We start from the raw sequence: 10,259 nt of genomic DNA on the forward strand, positions 1-10,259 counted from the left end.
GTGCAGACGCAAGAAATGCAACCGTGAAGCATCAGGCTCCCTATCACGGTAATCTTCTTGTAGCGACTATAAGTAGTACTACCTGGTCATTTGAGGGCATATCAATGTAGTAAACCTCCGATGGTTTTCAAATAATCTCTGTAAGACCTGACAAGACCTTGACGTTGAATATGCAGTCAGAACAAGGCATTCAGTCAAAAGACAACGCCAACATGCCATCCCTATACATGCCATCCCTATACAATGGCATTCGTATAAACACTCAAACTTTTGATATGGAAACCAAATCACAAGAAAAATACAAAAACTATGTCACCATTCTAGTATCCATGAATAATCCCATTTTCTATTAAAAGTGCCAGAAGAAACAAATCCATACACATGTTTCCTTTGAAATACGCTATCTACGGAGGAGAAATTCAGGTCAGCAAATACAACATTTATATTCCCAGCAGATCCATGGTAGTAGTGCATACAATGACTACAGTAACTTGCAGCTGAGATCAAAAGGGGTAGTAATCTAAAGCAAGATAAATATGATTGACGCTGCTGCACGATCCTGTCGATGATAGGCAGAACCGTTGTGCCTCCAAATTCGAAAAAACAGGGGGCTGCAGATTGCACACCTTCGATGGCCTCTCTCATATATATATGGGTACACATACAAGATATACAAATACAAGGAAAATGAAATAATCATCTACACAACTGACTATGGCAAGCATACAAATTTGGCAGCAGCAATAACTTGCTCCTATGCATGAGCTGGCACAAAACAAGAAATATTTGGAGAGAATTGCCTAACTATTCCCATGCAGAAATCCTAATTGTTTCCAAATAAGAGAGGCTTTCAGTAGTTTCAAAATGGCTGATTCGTACCTCCACGGCAAAGCCTATTTGCAACAGTGGTTACAGAAATCTAAAACGTTCAGCTAACACCAACTATGTCGCAGCAGCTTATACAAATTAGAGCCTACACATTAACACAAAGTCGATTGCCAAATGGCTCGGTGTGTCAGAATTTTAAATGCAGCTAGCGCTTTCCTCACAAAATTGACTTAAACAGGCCAGGATCTAAGTTTTATGTAATGTGGCCACAATTGCTGAAAAACATCAACACAAAGTAAAGAGCATTTTGTATGTGACACATTCACAAGAAAGAAAACAAGCACTTCAGTTAACACAAACATTTTGGCCATCGCTACTGCTCAAACTTAAAACATGTTTTCTCCCACACAGGATCATTTCATGGACCAATATTTTTCTGGTGAAATCTCAGTAGCACAATAAGAATTAAAGGATCGAATTCATGGTTGAGGGCCTATACCAAGAAATGGTTGAGTCCCTATCTTGTCTTGTGTGGCACCCTAGGTACATCACATTCCGCTTTTCTGCCTGATAATCAAGAAGAAACATGGATGAAGCATGCAGTGTTGATTATCACTCGCTCTTATATCTTCCATATATATGTACTTCATTTCCCATGTTGATTATGATTTGCTGTTATATCAGAGCACTATTTCAGACCTGGGGATACTGGTTTGGATAACCCTCCTCTATTCTCATCGCCTCTGCAACACTGAGTCTGAAATCAGAGAGGCTAGTGAAATGATTTCAGTTGGAGCATGATGAAATAGCAATACTTCTCCACATGCGCGCTTCCATTTGGTCATGAACAATCACATGCAACAAATCAGATACTATGTAAATTCTGAAATGATTTGAAAATGGCGTCCTGATATGAATTCGAAAAATATATTATTTGGCTTGACACCAAGAATCAACAATCTCATGCATCTTCAGTGTACCAAGTGGAAAGCAAATATTTGGATAAATTTCACACTGCTCAACAGACTACCACACAGGGAATTGCACAGGTAGTTGTAGGTATTGCTGGAGACAATTACGTCATGAACTGATGCATCTTCGGTGTACAAAATGTAAGGCAAATACTTGGTGACACCTTGTAATGGTCAACAACCTACTTGGCAACAGAGGGGATTGCAGACCACTAAAGAAAAAGACGCTAGTAAGAAACATCAAGCTAGTAATTTAGCACAGAATGTAAAACCTAAGCAGCCACTGAAATCTGAACATTACCATTTTAAAACTAGAAAGTCAAATCATAACATAGAAAATATTATTTGGCTTGACAGCAAAAATCAATGTACCAAATGTAAAACAAATACTTGACCAAATTCGCACTGTTAAACAGCATACCACACAGGGAACTGTACAGGTAGTTGTAGGTATAGCTGGAGACAATTAAGTTCATGTAGTCATGAACCGATGCATCTTCAGTGCACCAAATGTAAAGCAAACATCTGGCAACACTTTTTAACGGTCAACAGCCTACTTGACAACATAGGTGATTGCAGAGCACTAAAGAAAACTAAGGAAGTCAGAAACATCAAACTAGTAATTGAGCACAGAAAGTAAAATCTAAGCAACCACTGATATCTGAATATTATCGTTTTAAAACTAGCAAGTCAATTCATAACATAGTAGATCACAAAACTAAGAGTTAATGACACAAATAGCTTATTTAAATGTCATAAGGTTCTAGGATAATACAGACTCAAAAAGACACAGCAAACTCACAACTGATCAACTTTGGGTGTAACATAAAAATAACAAGGGAGAACAACTCACGCAACAGATCGATTCCAATTTTAACACCTGCACACAAATGGATTAGTTTTTCCTTTCCAAACAAATTGGGGCGCAGCCATATTTTACATCAGCATAAGCCAACAGAAACAATGTCATGATAAACATCAAACAGAGAAAATAAAAACGGAGGCCTACACTAACCGGCAGAAAGACCCACTGGAACTCCTCCTCAGAAATGGATCAGTTAAATCCAAGTCAGAGGCATGCTTGAACTCGTCAACCTCCCGGAGACATCGTCTGTCAGTTGTAAAATGATACTGTGCACCTCTTGAAGCCCTCTTCTCATACTGAAGCGCCATCCGTTCACGTGCAAAAAACTTCTCATTGTAATGCTGGGTGTCAACTCGAAATATCATTGATTCTAGCTGCGTGGCATTCAGTACAAAGAATTTGGCAAAGTTAACTTCTGAGTAACCGCCCCGACAACCTGATGAGTAAGTGCCTTGATAACGGTCCAACGCTATTTTCTTCAGCTTTAAAGGGATGCCAAGACTTGGTTCCTTAGGTAGCCAGCACGAACCAAAACGGCAGAGGATTTCCTTCTTCAAGAAGAGCTGAAAAGAGCATATAGACGAATTAGACTTGAGAACAGTTAGTAAAATATAAGTGCAGACGAACACAATTAATGAATTATCAATAGAAAAGTTGCCACCTTAATGTACAATTTCTCCGAATATGGAAAGCATCTCAGCATGTCAATAATTTCATTCAAACTAGGTGCACTCTCCATATTGACTGCTAAAGCCTTGACAGTGCAAATTCTGGCAGCCATGCTATCAAGATGCAATCCCCTCATTAAGCATACAAAACAACATTAGGACTACTTACAAATGCAGATGGCATGTAATAATGGTGGAGCCCAACACGAGTCTGTTCATGCCACCCCTATGGAAATCCGAAACATAACCTAGTTTCTAGTTTAGGCGCGGAGACCACGGTTACATGTAGGACATAGGCTAAATTGAGATTAAGCAGCTTTTCAATAGAAGGGGCGTTATCGATTATAAGAGCATCTCCAGCCGTCTCCCCGCAGAGACCCCCAGGACGCCCTTTTTTCATCCGGATGGACGAAAACGGTCCATCCGCGCCCCCGGCTTCTCGTTTTCATTCGGATTAGGCCTTTCATCCGTCCGGAGAGCCCAGGCCATCCCTGGGTTCCCTAGGCCCGGCCGGGGACTCCGAACGAAACAAAAACGCGCGAAACGTCGAGCGGGCCTGCGTTGTCGGCGACACAACTGGTAGTTCTCTCCATTAATTTCGTTTTCCCTCCAAATTGCGCCGCATAGAAGCATTTTCGCCGCCGAAATTCTGAGCTACCGCCATTCTTCCCCACAGTTGCAGCTCCTCCTTTTCCCTTCCACCACCATACCGCCGAAGAAGCTCGCCGCCGATGGCGCGCCGACGGCGAGGAAGTCGCGGGCGCCTAAACAGAGGCTGCCGGGCATGTCTAACGCGGCGTGGGCGGCGGATCAGGAACGGCGGCAACACGAAACTCGCGCCCGGGCGGAGAGGGAGAAGAAGTGCAACGCAAAGAGGGTGCCGGCGGCGGAGGAAAAGGCAAGGCAGATCTCCATCAACTTCGGCCGCCCACACATCGCCCAATTCCCCGGGGCATGGCCTACCCAAGGTATGGTCGGATCTCCTTCCTTCTCGCCGGCGTCGCCGGCCACGGCCATGTACCATGACACCTACGTCGCCGCCGGCATGGCCGGGTTTACGCCGTCGCCGACGGCGTACGACGGTGCGATGTACGAGGGTATCTCGCCTGCCCGGAGGCGTGGGCCGCTTCCCTTCTCCAACCCCGGGATGCCGCCGCCAAATGAGCCTGTGATGCACGAGATGATCACGTCGGGCTCCATGGCCGAGGCAGCGAGCCCGAGCTTCACACAAGAGGAGGCAAGGGCGGCAGGATTCGTCGCGTCGCGGGGCGGCTTCAACTCCAACCTCGACCAGGGCGATCACCACGATGATGAGAACGACGGTACCCAATACGTCGACGGAGAAGATGAGGAGGCGTACTTCGACCTGGACGTCGACGAAGAGGAAGCCCCGGAGGCGCCGTCCAAGGGGAAGAAGAAGAGAAGGAAGAAGAACTCGCCGCCAGCCGAGCCGCGGATCAAATGGACGGGCAAAGAAGAGGAGTGCCTCGCTGAAGCTTGGATGACGGTGTCTATGAACGGCATCACCGGCGCGAATCAGAGCTACGACACGTACTGGCAGCGGGTCAAGGTGGAGTTCGTCCAGATATCCGCCTCTGGAAATTCTTTTATCGAGTCAAGAAGGAGACCAAGGACAAAGCCATGGTTAACTGCGGAAGCATGAAGTTTGTGCTCCGCACCAAGAGGGTCTATCCAGCTCTTGCCTCCCACGAATCCATTCGGTATTGGAACGCCGGATGGTTTTACGTGAAGAACATCCCAGTTCCGGGCGTCCATGATGGTCTCCCCGCCTTTGCCAACAAAGCTCCGGAGGAACTCGCCAGCTGGAGCCGCTTCACACTCTCGCCCAGTACCCGGATCTGGAATGACGGTTTAACCGGAATGGACTTGACCTTGAGCTGGTTCACCCGCCGGATCCAGCCGCTCAACTACAATAAGCGGCTGATATGCGAATACTCCGGGGTCGAAGATCAACTGCGGGTGACCAAGGACAACCTTCCGATGGATTCTCTGAACAAGAGGATCCGAACACTCATGAAGTTCACCCGGGGCCAAGAGGTCCCGGATATCAACAAAGATATCTTCATCAACAACAAGTGCCCTCCGGTACGTTTTTCTCACTTAGTCATTTTGCTTATTTTTTTTACTTCAAATGTTCTAATCTTCTTCAATATTTCCTCTATCAGCTCAATTCTTTGGCGGAGGATAGTTTCAGAGACGTGTTCCGTCTACCTGTTGCCGGAATGGCGGAGGAGGATCCGGAGGACGAGGACGAAGAGGAAGAGCAAGCTCCCAAGAAGAAAGCTGCTCCTCGCGTTCCAAAACGTCCCCGCGCCAAGGTTTCTGGCATTGATGCCGGAACCAGTGGCGAGGCCTCCGCAAAGAAGGCTAGGACCAAGGCTCCTCCACGCCTTGACTCCAAGAAGGCGGAACGCGACCGCATCGAACTTCTGGCCACAGCCGGAAAAGGATCACGCCCGCTACTTCCCGGGGCCACGTAAGTATTCCAAAACACAAACTCCTAGTTGTGAAGTTAAAGTTTTATCACTTATATCTTTTTCTTTACTTGCTGCAGGAACCAGAAAGTCACCGCTTCATGGGCTAGCACCCAGAAGCATATAACCAAATTTTTGAAGACGTCTCCGGCCGTTGGCCCCGTCACTCCAGCTCCACCAAGTGCCTCCAACCCAGCTCCCCAACCTACTCCGCCTGAGGCTCGCCCCGTGATGCGTGCAATCGACACGTCCGTTGGGAACCCCAAGAGGAAGGTGTGATGCGTACAGTAGCAAGTTTTCCCTCAGAAAGAAACCAAGGTTTATCGAACCAGGAGGAGCCAAGAAGCACGTTGAAGGTTGATGGCGGCGGGATGTAGTGCGGCGCAACACCAGGGATTCCGGCGCCAACGTGGAACCTGCACAACACAACCAAAGTACTTTGCCCCAACGAAACAGTGAGGTTGTCAATCTCACCGGCTTGCTGTAACAAAGGATTAGATGTATAGTGTGGATGATGATTGTTTGCAGAAAACAGTAGAACAAGTATTGCAGTAGATTGTATTCGATGTAAAAGAATAGGACCGGGGTAGTTCACTAGAGGTGTCTCTCCCATAAGATAAATAGCGTGTTGGGTGAACAAATTACAGTTGGGCAATTGACAAATAGAGAGGGCATGACCATGCACATACATGATATGATGAGTATAGTGAGATTTAATTGGGCATTACGATAAAGTACATAGACCGCTATCCAAGCATGCATCTATGCCTAAAAAGTCCACCTTCAGAGTTATCATCCGAACGCCTTCCGAGTATTAAGTTGCAAACAACAGACAATTGCATTAAGTATGGTGCGTAATGTAATCAATAACTACATCCTCGGACATAGCATCAATGTTTTATCCCTAGTGGCAACAAGCACATCCACAACCTTAGAACTTTCCGTCACTCGTCCCGGATTTAATGGAGGCATGAACCCACTATCGAGCATAAATACTCCCTCTTGGAGTTAAGAGTAAAAACTTGGCCAGAGCCTCTACTAATAACGGAGAGCATGCAAGATCATAAACAACACATAGGTAATAGATTGATAATCAACATAACATAGTATTCTCTATCCATCGGATCCCAACAAACACAACATATAGCATTACGGATAGATGATCTTGATCATGTTAGGCAGCTCACAAGATCCGACAATGAAGCACATGAGGAGAAGACGACCATCTAGCTACTGCTATGGACCCATAGTCCAGGGGTGAACTACTCACTCATCACTCCGGAGGCGACCATGGCGGTGAAGAGTCCTCCGGGAGATGATTCCCCTCTCCGGCAGGGTGCCGGAGGCGATCTCCTGAATCCCCCGAGATGGGATTGGCGGCGGCGGCGTCTCTGGAAGGTTTTCCGTATCGTGGCTCTCGGTACTGGGGGTTTCGCGACGAAGACTATATGTAGGCGGAAGGGCAGGTCAAGAGGCAACGCGAGGGGCCCACACAACAGGGCCGCGCGGCCAGGGTCCAGGCCGCGCCGCCCTGGCGTGTCGCCACCTCGTGGCCCCACTTCGTCTCTCCCTCGGACTTCTGGAAGCTTCGTGCAAAAATAGAACCCTGGGCGTTGATTTCGTCCAATTCCGAGAATATTTCCTTACTAGGATTTCTGAAACCAAAAACAGCAGAAAACAACAACTGGCTCTTCGGCATCTCGTTAATAGGTTAGTGCCGGAAAATGCATAAATACGACATAAAGTATGCATAAAACATGTAGATATCATCAATAATGTGGCATGGAACATAAGAAATTATCGATACATCGGAGACGTATCAGCATCCCCAAGCTTAGTTCCTGCTCGTCCCGAGCAGGTAAACGATAACAAAGATAATTTATGGAGTGACATGCCATCATAACCTTGATCATACTATTGTAAGCATATGTAATGAATGCAGCGATCAAAACAATTGTAATGACATGAGTAAACAAATGAATCATAAAGCAAAGACTTTTCATGAATAGTACTTTCAAGACAAGCATCAATAAGTCTTGCATAAGAGTTAACACATAAAGCAATAAATCAAAGTAAAGGTATTGAAGCAACACAAAGGAAGATTAAGTTTCAGCGGTTGCTTTCAACTTATAACATGTATATCTCATGGATATTGTCAATGTAAAGTAATATAACAAGTACAATATGCAAGTATGTAGGAATCAATGCATAGTTCACACAAGTGTTTGCTTCTTGAGGTGGAGAGAGATAGGTGAACTGACTCAACATAAAAGTAAAAGAAAGGCCCTTCGCAGAGGGAAGCATTGATTGCTATATTTGTGCTAGAGCTTTGGTTTTGAAAACAAGAAACAATTTTGTCAACGGTAGTAATAAAGCATATGTATCATGTAAATTATATCTTACAAGTTGCAAGCCTCATGCATAGTATACTAATAGTGCCCGCGCCTTGTCCTAATTAGCTCGGATTACCGGGATTATCATTGCAATCACATGTTTTAACCAAGTGTCGCAAAGGGGTACCTCTATGCCGCCTGTACAAAGGTCTAAGGAGAAAGCTCGCATTGGATTTCTCGCTTTTGATTATTCTCAACTTAGACATCCATACCGGGACAACATAGACAACAGATAATGGACTCCTCTTTAATGCATAAGCATGTAGCAACAATTAATGTTCTCATATGAGATTGAGGATATATGTCCAAAACTGAAACTTCCACCATGATTTATGGCTTTAGTTAGCGGCCCAATGTTCTTCTCTAACATTATGCATGCTCTAACCATTAAATGAGTGGTAAATCTCCCTTACTTCAGACAAGACGAACATGCATAGCAACTCACATGATATTCAACAAAGAGTAGTTGATGGTGTCCCCAGGAACATGGTTATCGCACAACAAGCAACTTAATAAGAGATAAAGTGCATAAGTACATATTCAATACCACAATAGTTTTTAAGCTATTTGTCCCATGAGCTATATATTGCAAAGGTAAAGAATGGAAATTTTAAAGGTAGCACTCAAGCAATTTACTTTGGAATGGCGGAGAAATACCATGTAGTAGGTAGGTATGGTGGACACAAATGGCATAGTGGTTGGCTCAAGGATTTTGGATGCATGAGAAGTATTCCCTCTCGATACAAGGTTTAGGCTAGCAAGGTTATTTGAAACAAACACAAGGATGAACCGGTGCAGCAAAACTCACATAAAAGACACATTGTAAACATTATAAGACTCTACACCGTCTTGCTTGTTGTTCAAACTCAATACTAGAAATTATCTAGACTTTAGAGAGACCAAATATGCAAACCAAATTTTAGCAAGCTCTTTGTATTTCTTCATTAATGGGTGCAAAGTATATGATGCAAGAGCTTAAAAATGAGCACAACAATTGCCAAGTATCAAATTATTCAAGACATTTTAGAATTACTACATGTAGTATTTCCCGATTCCAACCATATAACAATTTAATGAAGAAGATTCAACCTTCGCCATGAATACTATGAGTAAAGCCTAAGGACATATTTGTCCATATGCAACAACGGAGCGTGTCTCTCTCCCACACAATGAATGCTAGGATCCATTTTATTCAAACAAAACAAAAACAAAAACAAACCGACGCTCCAAGCTAAGCACATAAGATGTGATGGAATAAAAATATAGTTTCAGGGGAGGAACCTGATAATGTTGTCGATGAAGAAGGGGATGCCTTGGGCATCCCCAAGCTTAGACGCTTGAGTCTTCTTAAAATATGCAGGGGTGAACCACCGGGGCATCCCCAAGCTTAGAGCTTTCACTCTCCTTGATCATATTGTATCATCCTCCTCTCTTGATCCTTGAAAACTTCCTCCACACCAAACTCAAAACAACTCATTAGAGGGTTAGTGCATAATAAAAATTTACATGTTCAGAGGTGACATAATCATTCTTAACACTTCTAGACATTGCACAAAGCTACTGGACATTAATGGAACAAAGAAATTCATCCATCATAGCAAAAGAGGCAATGCGAAATAAAAGGCAGAATCTGTCAAAACGAACGATCCGTAAAGACGGATTTTATTGAGGCACCAGACTTGCTCAAATGAAAATTCTCAAATTGAATGAAAGTTGCGTACATATCTGAGGATCACTCACGTAAATTGGCATAATTTTATGAGTTACCTACAGAGAATTAGGCCCAAATTCGTGACAACAAAAGAAATGCTTCTACAGCAGTAATCCAAATCTAGTATGAACCTTACTATCAACGACTTTACTTGGCACAACAATGCACAAAACTAAGATAAGGAGAGGTTGCTACAGTAGTAAACAACTTCCAAGACTCAAATATAAAATAAAAGTACTGTAGTAAAAACATGGGTTGTCTCCCATAAGCGCTTTTCTTTAACGCCTTTCAGCCTAGGCGCGTAAAGTGTATATCAAGTGTTATCAAG

The sequence above is a fragment of the Lolium rigidum genome, chromosome 1 (assembly GCF_022539505.1).
Source record: "Lolium rigidum isolate FL_2022 chromosome 1, APGP_CSIRO_Lrig_0.1, whole genome shotgun sequence".
Classification (NCBI taxonomy): domain Eukaryota; kingdom Viridiplantae; phylum Streptophyta; class Magnoliopsida; order Poales; family Poaceae; genus Lolium; species Lolium rigidum.